The 12,514-nt window shown below is 37.7% G+C and overlaps 2 non-coding genes across 2 annotated transcripts; one reads left to right on the top strand and one right to left on the bottom strand.

Moving 5' to 3' along the window:
* The first annotated feature begins 3,255 nt into the window (after positions 1 to 3,255).
* LOC112780775 (small nucleolar RNA R71) lies at positions 3,256 to 3,363 on the top strand. Its single transcript, XR_003191591.1, has one exon. It is a non-coding gene; the product is annotated as a small nucleolar RNA R71 (small nucleolar RNA).
* A 7,893-nt stretch (positions 3,364 to 11,256) lies between these two features.
* Positions 11,257 to 11,360, bottom strand: LOC112781846 (small nucleolar RNA R71). The gene has a single exon (XR_003192597.1). It is a non-coding gene; the product is annotated as a small nucleolar RNA R71 (small nucleolar RNA).
* Between the last annotated feature and the right edge of the window lie 1,154 nt (positions 11,361 to 12,514).

Here is a 12,514-nt window from a genome sequence, read left to right as displayed (position 1 = left end):
CTATAAAGGGGTAAGAGGTTTTAATTTTGGGTTTTGGCAAGAAAATAAATGGCAAGAAAAGTAAATAAACAATGAACTAACAAAAGAGATGGAAAAGAACTCTTGGCTAGACATAGGTAATTGAGATCACCATCCTTGTCTACAAACTATATATTGACAATTATGAGGAACCAAGCTCATTAAGTCTACTTCCAAAGTCTTAAGTACGTAATATCTACTCCTAGACTTGAAGTACGTCAAATGGCTTTGATCACATCAACCCATAAGTTCCAACCTATCTACTAATTAGATTAGTAGTGGGTTGGTGTCAATGAGTATCAAATTGATCACCAAGGGTTCTCAAATCACCAATTCATTGAGACCCAATGACTCAAGGTCACTCAATTCCCTTAGCATAGGCCAAGAGTCAAGAGAACTACTCAAAAACTAAAGGAAAAATTTTAACAAACACCTAGAGTGCAAGGAAAGTAAACATCATAAAATGCTAGAATTAATGAAACCCATAACTACCACAAGCAAGAAATCGATAATAACAACTAAAATAAGCAATAAAAGAGCATGGAAACATAAAATTGCATTACAGAAAATTAAGATCCAACAATGGTTCATCAACATAAAGGAGAGCAAAATAAGAAATTAACAAGAGAAACTAAGAAGATTAAGACAATAGAACACTAAAATATAATGAGAATTAAAATCAAAACAAGAATTGAAAGAGAAATTTGAGAGTGATTAACCTAACTTTACCCTAATTGCTATCCTAAATCTAGAGAGAGGAGAGAGCCTCTCTCTCTAGAATTCTACCCTAAAACATGATGAAAACTAAACTATGACTACTTGGTTCATTTCCCCCTCAATCCTTGGGTTCAATAGCATTAGAAATGAGTTGGATTGGGCCCAAAATGACCTACAAATCGCTGGTCACGATTTCACTTTTAATGGGCCATGTGCAGCATCGGCATGCATGCGTACATGGCGCGTGTGTGCCCCTGAACGCAAAGCAACATATAGCAAATTTTACATCATTTTGAAGCCCCGGATGTTAGCTTTCAAACGCAACTACGCCTCATTTGGACATCTGTAGCTCACGTTATGGTCGATTGAGTGCGAAGAGGTCAGACTTGATAGCTTTACGGTACCTTCATTTCTTCATGAGTTCTCCCACTTTGCATGCTTTTCTCCTCACTTCTTCTATCCAATACTTGCCTTATGAACCTAAAATCACTCAACAAACATATCAAGGCATCAAATGGAGTTACAGTGAGTTAAATTTAGCTATTTTAAGGCCTAAAAAGCATGTTTTCACATTTAAGCACAAATCAAGGGAGAATTACAAAAAAATGCTATTTCATTGAATAAATGTGAGAAAAGTTGATAAAACCACCGAAATTAATCACAAGATAAACCACAAAATCGGGGTTTATCACCTCTCCTCCAGGGTGTGCTATTTTTGATGATGTTTTAGATTTTGCTTTAATTCTGCAGTTGTTTTTATGACTTCACATGATCATCAACCTAAAGAAAACATAAAATGATAATGGAATATAAATAAATATAGTTAAATAACATTGGGTTGCCACCCAACAAGCGCTTCTTTAATGTCAATAGCTTGACAGTGAGCTCTTAAAGAGCTTCAAAGAGACTCAGAGCTTAATGGTGGCCTCCCAACACCAAACCTAGAAGTTGAGTGTGGGGGCTCTGTATTGAGAGAAGCTTTTCATGCTTCCTCTCCATGGTTACAGAAGAAGATCCTTGAGCCTTAAACACAAGGTAGTCCTCATTCAATTGAAGGACTAACTCTCCTCTGTCCACATCAATCACAGCTCTTGCTGTGGCTAGGAAGGGTCTTCCAAGGATGATGGATTCATCCTCATCCTTCCCAGTGTCTAGGATTATGAAGTTAGCAGGGAGGTAAAAGCCTTCAACCTTCACTAAGACATCCTCTACAAGTCCATAAGCCTGTTTTCTTGAATTGTCTGCCATCTCTAGTGAGATTCTTACAGATTGTATCTCAAAGATCCCTAGTTTCTCCATTACAGAGAGTGGCATGAGGTTTATACTTAAACCAAGGTCACACAGAGCCTTCTTAAAGGTCATGGTGCCTATGGTACAAGGTATTAAGAACTTTTCGGGATCCAGTTTCTTCTGAGGTAATTTCTGTTGAGCCAGTGTATTTAGTTCATTGATGAGCAATGGAGGTTCATCCTCTCAAGTCTCATTACCAAATAACTTGGCATTCAGCTTCATGATTGCTCCTAGATACTGAGCAACTTGCTCTTCAGTAATATCTTCATCCTCTTCAGAGAAAGAATACTCATCCGAGATCATGAATGGCAACAGTAAGTTCAGTAGAATCTCTATGGTCTCTGTATGAGCCTCAGATTCTTTTGGTTCCTCATTAGGGAACTCCTTAGTGGCCAGTGGACGTCCATTGAGGTCTTCCTCAATGGAAATCATTGCCTTTCCCTCCTCTACAGGTTCGGCCATGTTGGACGTGTTGATGGCCTTGCACTCTCTTTTTGGATTCTCTTTTGTATTGCTTGGGAGAGTACTAGGAGGGATTTCAGTAACTCTTTTACTCAACTAACCCACTTGTGCCTCTAAATTTCTAATGGAGGACCTTGTTTCAGTCATGAAACTGTGAGTGGTCTTTCTTAGATTAGAGATTATGGTTGCTAAGTCAGAGAGGCTCTGCTTAGAATTCTCTGTTTGATACTCAGTAGATGATGGAAAAGGCTTGCTATTGGTAAACCTATTTCTCCCACCATTGTTATTATTGAAGCTTTGATTAGGCTTCTACTGATCCTTCCATGAGAAATTAGGATGATTCCTCCATGAAGAATTATAGGTGTTTTCATAGGGTTCTCCCATGTAATTCACCTCTCCCATTGCAGGATTCTCAGGGTCATAAGCTTTTCCTTTAGAGGAGGCTTCTTTAGCACTGCCGGATGCAGCTTGCATTCCAGTCAAATTCTAAAAAATCATATTAACTTGCTGAGTCAATATTTTATTCTGAGCCAATATGGTATTCAGAGTATCAATCTCAAGAATTCCTTTCTTCTGAGTTGTCCCATTATTCATAGGATTTCTTTCAGAAGTGTACATGAACTGGTTATTTGCAACCATTTCAATGAGTTCCTGGGATTCTGCAGGTGTCTTCTTCAGATGAAGAGATCCACCAGCAGAGTGATCCAAGGACATCTTGGACAATTCAGATTGACCATCATAGAATATACATAGGATGCTCCATTCTAAAAGCATGTCAAAAGGACAACTTCTGATCAATTGCTTGTATCTTTCCCAAGCTTCATAGAGGGATTCACCTTCCTTCTGTCTGAAGGTTTGGACTTCCACTCTAAGCTTGCTCAACTTTTGAGGTGGAAAAAATTTGGCCAAGAAAGCATTGACCAACTTTTCCCAAGAGTTCAGGCTTTCTTTAGGTTGTGAGTCCAACCACATCCTAGCTCTGTTTCTTACAGCAAAGGGGAAAAGCATAAGCCTGTAGACCTCAGGATTAACCCCATTAGTCTTAATAGTGTCACAGATTTGCAAGAATTCAGCTAAAAACTGATGAGGATCTTCCAATGGAAGTCCATGAAACTTGCAATTCTGTTGCATTAGAGAAACTAATTGAGGCTTAAGATCAAAGTTGTTTGCTCCAATTGCAGGAATTGAGATGCTTCTTCCATAGAAGTCAGAAGTGGGTGCAGTAAAGTCACCAAGCATCTTCCTTGCATCTCCACCATTGTTGTTATTTTCGGCTGCCATAACTTCTTCTTTTCAAAAATTTCTGTAAGGTCCTCTCTAGAGTTTTGTGCTTTAGCTTCTCTTAGTTTCCTCTTCAGAGTCCTTTCAGGTTCAGGATTAGCTTCAACAAGAATGTTCTTATCCTTGTTCCTGCTCATATGAAAAAGAAGAGAATAGAAAAGAATAGGAATCCTCTATGTCACAGTATAGAGATTCCTTTATGTGAGTAGAAGAATAGAAGAAATAGAATGAAGAAGGGAGAAGAAGAATTCGAACACAGAGAGAGGGAGAGGGTTCGAATTATAAGAAGAAGAGAAGTGTTAGTAAATAAATAAATAAATAGAAAGAGATGAGAGAGAGAGAGTATTCGAAAATTAATTCAAAAGAAAATAAAAATATTTTTGTTTTTATTTTAATTATTAGTTAGAATTCGAATTTAAGAAGGAAAATAAAATAAGATTAGAATTTAAAATAATTAGTTAATTAAAAAGAATTTTGAAACAGAGGTTAGTGATTTTCGAAAATAAGAGAGAGAGAAAAGTAGTTAGGTGGTTTTGAAAAGGATAAGAAATAGTAAACTTTTAAATCAAACAAAAAGTCAAGTAGTTAATTGAAAAAGATTTGAAAATCAATTTTGAAAAGATAAGAAGTTAGAAAAAGATTTTGAAATTAAGTTTTGAAAAAGATATGATTGAAATTTATTTTGAAAAAGATTTGAAAAAGAAATTTAGAAAGATTTGATTTTGAAAATTAAAGTTGATTACTTGACTAACAAGAAACCAAAAGATATGATTCTAGAATTTAAAGATTGAACCTTTCTTAATAGGCAAGTAACAACTTGAAATTTTTAAATCAAAATACTAATTGTTAGCAATAATTTTGAAAATATGAAATAAAAATAAGAAAAAGATTTTGAAATTTTTTTTTGAAGAATTTTCGAAAAACATGAAAGAAAAATGAAAAAGATTTGATTTTGAAAAAGATTTGAAAAGATAGAATTTTTAAATTGAAATTTTGGCTTGACTAACAAGAAACAACTAAATTTTAAAAAATTTTTGACTAAGTCAACCCAAAATTTTGAAATTTATGAGTGAAATAAGGGAAAGATCTTATTTTTTATTTTTTTTTTGAATTAATGAAGAAAGAGAAAAACACAACAATGACACAAAACATAAGAAATTAAGATCAAAACAAATAATACATGCAATAACACTTTGAATGTCAAGATGAACACCAAGAACACTTTGAAGATCATGATGAACATCAAGAACATATTTTTGAAAATTTTTAAGAAAAGAAAGACATGCAAGACACACAACTTAGAAATTTTTAAACTTTAGACACTAATAATTTGAAAATGCACAAGAAAAACAAGAAAAGACACACAACAAGAAAGTTACAAGATTAAACACAGAGAATCATCAAGAACAACTTGAAGAACAAACAAGAACACAATGCATATATTTTTGAAAATTTAAAAGCATACAATTGACACCAAACTTAAAATTTGACACTAGACTCAAACAAGAACACAAAATTTTTGGTTTTTTATGATTTATTAATTTTTTTATTTTGTATTTTTCAAAAATTATTTTAGAAAAGGAAAATAAAGAAATTCAAAATTTTTAATAAGAATTCCAGGATTCATGTAATGTTAGTCTAAAGCTCTAGTCCAAAAGAATTAGACATGGCCAATGGCCAGCCAGGCTTTAGCATAGAATTATAATTGAGAATCCCAAAGCTCATGCAATGTGATTCTAAAGCTCCGGTCCAAAAGAATTAGACATGGCCAAGTGGCCAGCCAAGCTTTAACATAACACATATAAGCATGTCCTTTTTACAATGGAAGGTGGAAACCTCGGTCCAAAAGATTAGACATGGCTTAACAGCCAGCCAGGTTTCACCATATCTCATGAAGCTCTAGAATTCATTCTTAAAAATTCTGAAGAACATTTTATTATTATTTTTTAATTTTTCAAAAAATAAAAAATAAAAAGTTTAAACATAAAATAAAATTACCCAATCTAAGCAACAAGATGAACCATCAGTTGTCCAAACTTGAACAATCCCCGGCAACGGCGCCAAAAACTTGGTGCACGAAAATCGTGATTCACACTTTTCAGATCTCCGCACAACTAACCAGCAAGTGCACTGGGTCGTCCAAATAATAAACCTTACGTGATTAAGGGTCGATCCCACGGAGATTGTCAGCTTGAAGCAAGCTATGGTCATCTTGTAAATCTCAGTCAGGCGGATTCAAATGGTTATGAGGTTTTGATAATTAAAATATAAATAAAACATAAAATAAAATAAAGTTACTTATGTAATTCATTGGTGGGAATTTCAGATAAGCATCTGGAGATGCTTTGTTGCTTCTGAACCTCTGCTTTCCTACTGCCTTCTTCCAATCATGCGTGCTCCATTCCACGGCAAGCTATAAGATCCTCTCAGGAAAATGGTCCTCTTCGGTTTCTACACGGCTAATCAACTGTCAGATTTCTCGTCTCGGATGAAAAATACCAGGCACAGCTACCGCATGGCTAATCATCTGTCGGTTCCCGCTAGCGTCGTAATAGAATACATTGATCCTTTTGCACACTGTCACTGCGCCCAACATTCGCAGGTTTGAAGCTCGTCATAGTCATCCCTTCCCGTATCCTACTCGGAATACCACAGACAAGGTTTAGACTTTCCGGATCCCATGAATGGCTGCCAATAATTCTAGCCTATACCACAAAGATACTAATTTCACGGACTCGGTCCGTGTATTAGATATCCAAGAGAATATTGTAACGACCCAATTTCTGGTACGTCATGATCATACTAGAAACTGAGTGCTACCAACTTGTCTTCCTAATTATTATCTATTATTTATTATATGAGCATAATTCGTTGTTAAAAGCGTAGTTATTTTGTGAGATTTTTTTTTTTGGAAAAAGTTTGGATTAATAAATAGAATTATTCATAATCAATTCACAACTGATAACAGATAAAACAATTATAAACAACCACACATAAATACATCACAAGCAGTCAACAACATTCAGTGATCCAGCCTTTAATTAAGTATAGACTTTTAGTTAGGACACCCCTAGATATAGCTAGATAATTACTACATATATATACATATAACATCCCAGGTCCTAACCTGTTCAAGAGGTCCCTAAGCTGGCACCTAGGCTAGCCTAAACTCTATACTCACCTAGTCCCTCTAAACTACTAAAGCGAGGGAAAGTACGTTCTATGTCTTCAAAACTCAAGTCAGGTGGAATGTCATCAAAAGATGGAACATTACCTACTACTCCTCTGCACGATCAACATTGCCATATGACGTCTCTCTAGTACCTCATCAAGTAGCAACACAACAGGAGTCTCGTACATAGGATTTAGGTTAAAGTGCGCATACGAACGGGGTGCAGACGTTGGCTGGTCTCACAGTATATACATATAAATAGAGAACGAGATTTACCCTAGACTCAGAAGACTACCTAGAGCGGAATCCTTTTTGCGAATGATCGTCAGTGAGCTACGGAAGGGTACTCATGCTTCCATCTGAAGGGGGAAAGGAGAGAGAAGGGGTAAGAACTAGGGAGTTCTTAGTAGGGCCGGGGTTATTAGTTACGTTCATTAATTCCATGTTGTTTAGCAGATAAATAGCAGAATACCAAGAAGCAGTAGACAGAAGAAACAGATAAATAGAGAAAATAGAGAAAACAAAAAGCAAAACACAAACAAAAGAATACAAGAAAACAAAACACAGATACAGAGAATAGAATGAAAACAAAGAAGGCATACATTCAAACAACAATCATAACAGAGGAAATGCGCAACCAAATATGATGCATGTCTAGCCCTAGTGCAGGTAATGAGCTCATCTGTCGGTTTTTACCCGCTCCCGACGTAACCCGAAGCAGCTGAAACAAGTATGGCTTTCCAGTTGGCTATACCCCTGTGTACAGGAAATAACTCCTCTGCCACCACAAGGTCCACTGCACGTAGGAAATAACACATCTGCCATTGCAGGGATGTATGCCGACACACCTTCTGTATACAGGAAATAACCCCTCTGCCACTACAGAAATGGAACAGGTGGTCACGGTACTTCTGTAGCAGGAAATAACCCCTCTACCTTACAGAAATAAAATATGGATCTGTACCACAGGAAAGCGTTCTCAGTGGTCGCACCACTATTTATCTGACTGCCTCAATACAACAGATGAACAAACAAATAATTCTGGAGTTGCCTGATGCCAAGGCATCATAGGCTAGTTTCACTAGCATTTTTCTGTTAGTTTTAGTTGTTTTATGCATTTTCTTGAGCTTAAAGTAACCAAAATTGGTTAAATGAAGAACAAAGTAATGAACCATCCAAACAATATGATTTTGATGCAAATTCCATGAGTTTTAGTTATATTACTTAAATGCTATGAATGGAAGATTTCTCATGAAATTTTGCAAGACTTTGATGCAATTGTTTGGATGATTTCAGGGAAGAAGAGGCTAAGCAAGGAAGCAACAAAATCAATAAAGGAAGCTTGAATATCACATGTGGAGTTTAAGTTCCAGTTTAAGCCTAAACTGGAGCTTAAACGCCAAAATCATGAAGGATAAGAAATGCTGGGATTGAAGTTTAACCTCCAGTTTGACCTCAAACTGGAGGTTAAACGCCAGAATGAAAAGCCTCACTTAAGGAGCATTCCACGTTTAACCTCCAGTTTGACCTCAAACTGGAGGTTAAACGCCAGAATGAGTATGCCACCCAGGGAGGAGTTCCACGTTTAACCTCCAGTTTGACCTCAAACTGGGGGTTAAACGCCAGAACCAGGAAGAGTACCAGGGAGCCATTCCACGTTTAAGCTCCAGTTTGACTCAAACTGGAGCTTAAACGTGTTCGACAGCTTTTCTACTCCAGGGTTGCTCTCTCCATTTCCATGTTTAACCTCCAGTTTGACCTCAAACTGGAGGTTAAACGTGTTCGACACCTCCAGGGCCACCATTCTAAGCTTCCACGTTTAACCTCCAGTTTGACCTCAAACTGGAGGTTAAACGTGTTCGACCTCCAGTATGCCTCCACCCTTTTCCACGTTTAACCTCCAGTTTAACCTCAAACTGGAGGTTAAACGTGTTCGACCTCCAGGGCTGCCTTTCCTATCTCCACGTTTAAGCTTCAGTTTAACCTTAAACTGAAGCTTAAACGTGTTCGACTACATGACTCTCCAGGGCTACCTTCTTCCATTTCCACGTTTAAGCTTCAGTTTAACCTTAACTGAAGCTTAAACGTGCTTCTACAAAAGGCCTCACTGGAAGTGTCTGGCGTTTAAGCTGCAGTTTAAGCTTAAACTACAACTTAAACGCCACTCTTGGAAAAGGTTTCTGGGCCAAAAATATTGTGATTTAAGTTAGTCTTTGAGCACAAATATTAACTTAAACTTACTTTGGTATGAAACCCAATTGAATATCATGGTTTATGGGATTGGGCCTGAAGGATTGATGAGTTTGAAATCTCAATTTATTGAGTCATGTGTCATTATTTGATTATCACTAAGTTGGCTCAATAAATGTTACAGGATTTGGATCAACAACCTCATCAAGGTTATGGATCATAAACCCAAGGCAAAAGGAAAGCAAGGAGAGGCCTCAAAGCCCAAGAAGCACAACTGAAGCTCAATATAGAAAGTGTATAAATAGGATAGAAGTTAAGTTAGAGAGGACTTTTTACTTTCACTTTTAGCTAGTTTTCCTTTTCTTTGTAATTGAATTCAGAGCTATGATTCACTAAACCCCCTTTCATTGGGTTAGGGAGCTCTATTGTAATTCAATGAATCAATAATAGTTTATCTTCTTCTTCAATCTTTTCTCTTGAATTTTGTTAGAAAGCTTCTCGATCTAATTCCATTGAGTAGTTGTCTTGGGAAAGAAACTACTCATACTTGGAATCCTTCGGAGCCTTGGGAAAGGAATGGAGGATTCATGCTAGAGAAGCTTTCTCACAGTGGATTGGATTGGGGTTTGGATGGATATTGTGACATGTAATCCTACCAAATTGTGGTTCATGAAATTGTGTGGTATAATCAGTGATCAAGCATCATCTCTTCTTATGAACATTTAAACCAAGGGATTGGGAATTTGTTTGTTTTTAGAGAGCATTGGTGAGCCAAGGAATTGGGATCCAATCATATAAGATTGCCAAGCAAAATTCAATGAACGCATTGGTTGAGGAAGAGATAAACATGTTTTGATTCGGAGATCTCAATATCTCCTATAACCCAATGAATTCCCCAATTCTGATTTCCACTTTCTCTTTACGTTCTGCTACTCAATTCATGCAATCACCCCCATTCCCTTTTAATTTCAGCAATTTAGTTTCTGCTCTTTAATTCATGCAATTTAAGATTCCGCCATTTCAATTTCTTGTCATTTACTTTTCCCGCCACTTTTACATTCTGCAATACTCATCTCAATCTTGATTCCGCTCAACTAGAACACACTTCTAATCCGAATTGCTCACTCAACCAATCCTTGTGGGATTCGACCTCACTCTATTGTGAGTTTTTACTTGACGATAACCGGTGCACTTGCCGGAAGGAATTTTGCCGATCGTGCAATTTCCTAAATCGTAGCATAACTAGTTTATGTGCATCAAGTTTATGGCGCCGTTGCCGGGGATTGGTTTTCGATTGACAATTCTCAAATTGGAAGCTAACTAGATTGAGCAATTTTCTCTTGCTTTGTTAATTCTGTTCAAGATACTTGTTGAATTTTAATTTCTGCACTTGGTTACATGCTTTCCTTCTTTATGCCTTTAAATTCATGCAACTAACTCACTGACTCACTAACTGTTTGAATTAATTCCTCAATTGAGCTAACCATACTCTTCCATTAACCAAGAGTATTTCACTTGTTGTGTTTGAGCTGTGTTCTTGTATGACAGGTAGGAGAGGAGAGACATCAACTCCTCCATATACCGAACCAGAGAGGACCCTTCATAGACTTAGAAGGGAAGCAAGAGGGAAGAGAGTAGTGGGAGAAGAGGAATCTGAAGGAGAATCTGAGGACAATTTTGAGGAAGCTTTAGATCTCAACATGGATAGAGAAGCTCACAACCATGAGAGAGCTGATGGAAACGATGCCATCCCTGAGAGGAGGGTTCTTAGTTCATACATAAACCCAACCTCTGGGAATTATGGTAGTAGCATCCAGAAACCACCCATTCAGGCCAACAATTTTGAGCTCAAGCCACAGCTAATATCACTTGTGGAAAATCATTGTTCCTTTGGAGGAAGTGCTAATGAAGACCCAAACCAACATCTCACAAAATTCCTGAGAATTTGTGACACTGTGAAGTCCAATGGAGTCCAGGAAGATGCCTATAAACTGCTTTTGTTCCCATTTTCACTTAGGGACAAAGCAGCTAAGTGGCTGGAATCATTCCCAAGGGGGAGTCTAACAACATGGGATGAGGTGGAAAGCAAGTTTCTGGCACGTTTCTACCCTCCACAAAAGGTCAATAGGCTTCGATCTGAGGTTCAGACTTTTAGACAACAAGATGGTGAAACTCTCTACGAGGCATGGGAGAGATTCAAGGACTTGACAAGGAAATGCCCACCAAACATGTTCCATGATTGGGTGCAACTGCACATCTTCTATGATGGGCTCTCTTATGAATCAAGGAAGGCTGTAGACCATTCATCAGGAGGTTCATTGAACAGGAAAAAGACTGTGGAAGAAGCCATTGAAGTGATCGAGACAGTGGCTGAGAATGAGTACTACTATGCATCAGAAAGGCACAACACTAAGGGAGTCATGGAGCTGAACCATGTTGATACAATTCTAGCCCAAAACAAGGTGTTTGCCAAGCAACTAGCAGAGCTTACCAGGCAAATAGAAACAAAGCAAGTGGCTGCAATACACACACAAGATCAAGAGGAGGTAGGCATTGAAGGAGGTGATTGGGATGAGGTTAACTATGTGGGAAACCAACAAAGGCAATCATATGATCCACATTCCAACACTTACAACCCAGGCTGGAGAAACCACCCAAACTTTGGGTGGGGAAACCAACAAACCCAACCACAAAACCACAAACCTTACAACCACAACCAACATAACAATTCCACATGCCAAAACTCCAACCAAAGATCATACCAAGCCACACAAAACACTTACCCCCAACCATCATATCATGGCCAAAATAATCAACATACCCAACCTAATCCGAACCAACAATTTCAAGATCAATTAAACCGGATAGAAGGAATGATGGCAACCATGAGTCAAGACATAGTTGAATTGAAGAGCTTCAGGGATGATGTGAGAACTACCTTAAGAAACCATGGTGAAAAACTCAAAAGGATGGAATCTCAAGTAGGAGAGCTATCTCAACAGGCACCCAAATCAACTGCAGTATTCCCCAGTGACACAGAAAAGAATCCCAAAGGGGAACAAAAGAGAGTAAGATGGGAAGAATGCAAAGCCATCACCATAATGAAGGAAGTCTCAGAAGAAGAAGGAATCAGGCCCTCAGAGCAGGAACCAGAAATCTTGAAGGAAGGTGTGGAAGAAGTTAAGCAAGAAGGTGGAACTGAGCAAGCCAAGGAACTGCAAAAAGGCATGATGGAAATATACCAACCAAAAGCACCATTTCCTGAGAGGTTAGGAGGAGGTGAAAAAAGGAAAACCTACTCAAGGTTTCTAGAGACATTTAACTCTCTTCATGTCAATATTCCCTTTCTTGAGATTCTTCATCAAATGCCCACACACATCAAGT

The sequence above is a fragment of the Arachis hypogaea genome, chromosome 19 (genome assembly GCF_003086295.3).
Source record: "Arachis hypogaea cultivar Tifrunner chromosome 19, arahy.Tifrunner.gnm2.J5K5, whole genome shotgun sequence".
NCBI lineage: Eukaryota > Viridiplantae > Streptophyta > Magnoliopsida > Fabales > Fabaceae > Arachis > Arachis hypogaea.
This window is presented reverse-complemented; position numbering and strand designations above follow the sequence as displayed.